The following is a 1480-nucleotide window of genomic DNA, read 5'->3' on the forward strand; positions in this document are numbered from 1 at the left end:
GATAACAAATGCTCAGAGATTCTCCTCTTGCCCCACAGTGAGCAGCAGCACACCCAGTCCAGGCAGTGGGAGACCCATCTTTCTTTTGACCGAGAGCCTTGGGGAACGTCCTCATGGCTGAGAATCGTGGAGCTATCGAGTTTGAGAGCTGAAAGTGAGATGATAACACGCACTTCAAGGATGGCACATGAGAGATCTCTTCCCCCCACCAGCACCAGAGGCGGCCGTTACTAACCTGCTGCTGCTGACAAGTGCTCGGTTGTGTCTGACTCTTTGCAACCCCCATGCACTGTGGCTTGCCAGGCTCCTCTGTCCCACGGGATTTCCCAGGAAAGAATACTGGAGTGGGCAGCCATTTCCTTCTCCAGGGGATCTTCCCAGCTCAGGGATCGAACCCAGGTCTCTTGGGGCTGCTGCATTGGCAGGCAGATGGTTTACCAGTAGCACCACCGGGAAGGCTAATCTGTCATTGCACTATTTCTTGGTTGTTCTCAGATTCGGCCTCAGAATCCTTCTTAACACAGCACTCTAGGTAGCCGTGCCTGACACCTCAGACGCACATGTTGAACAAATATTTCCAATCCCTAATGTAGTTCAAAGGCCTGCTTTTACTGATGAGGAAACAAGGTCAAAGAAAGGAAATGACTTGCTCGAAGTCAACCACCAGTCAACTGAAGGTCAGAGATGACACCCTTAGCAAGAGTGCAGTCACCGTGACTTTTCTGCCTGAGATTACAGGGCCTTGCGTTCAAGCTCACTTTCTATTCTCAATGAAATTGCTGGTCATTAGTCTCAGGAATTACTTCACATATTTGGGATTTTATTTTAGACTCCTTCATGGATTCATGACGACTTTTTTGTTAGGGTCCCATTATACCTTATTTCTCTCACTTTCCATAAAACCATTACTTTTGTCTCTCTCGCTCTTTTTTGTCCACCAAGAACAGTAATATGAATAGAGTAAGAGAAGCTAAACTCTGGAGTGAGGCAGATATAACTTCAAATTTGTCACCATGGGACTGTGTGACCTTGGGCAAATCAACTCTGTGAAACTAATTTTTCTCATCTGTAAGATGGGGTTTCTTTTATAGGATTAACTGAGATAATATTGCTTCCCTTTCCCATTTGCTATGTCTTTCTGAATTCTCTTTATCTTTTTTTTTTTTGACACAAGCCAGGATCCATCTAGGGTGGGGTCTAAAGTAGGGTCATCTGCATGTTACCCCTAATCCATGGCAGACATTGTTAACCAATGTTGATTGCTTCTTGCTGAGGCCACATGGGACTTCAGAATCCTTCTCAACACCGTTATGCAGGCAGCCACTACCAATTGATTAGATAGGCTATGGAAGAAGAAGAAACGTGTTTGTTGTTCCTGGTCTGAGGTTGCTACGCTATTGATTGTATTGACTTATTTGACCACATCATAGCTGGAGAAATGCTGCCTATTCTACCTGTGGCCCACCAGGCTCCCCAGATC

Source organism: Budorcas taxicolor, chromosome 19 (genome assembly GCF_023091745.1).
Source record: "Budorcas taxicolor isolate Tak-1 chromosome 19, Takin1.1, whole genome shotgun sequence".
In the NCBI taxonomy this organism is placed as follows: Eukaryota; Metazoa; Chordata; class Mammalia; order Artiodactyla; family Bovidae; genus Budorcas; species Budorcas taxicolor.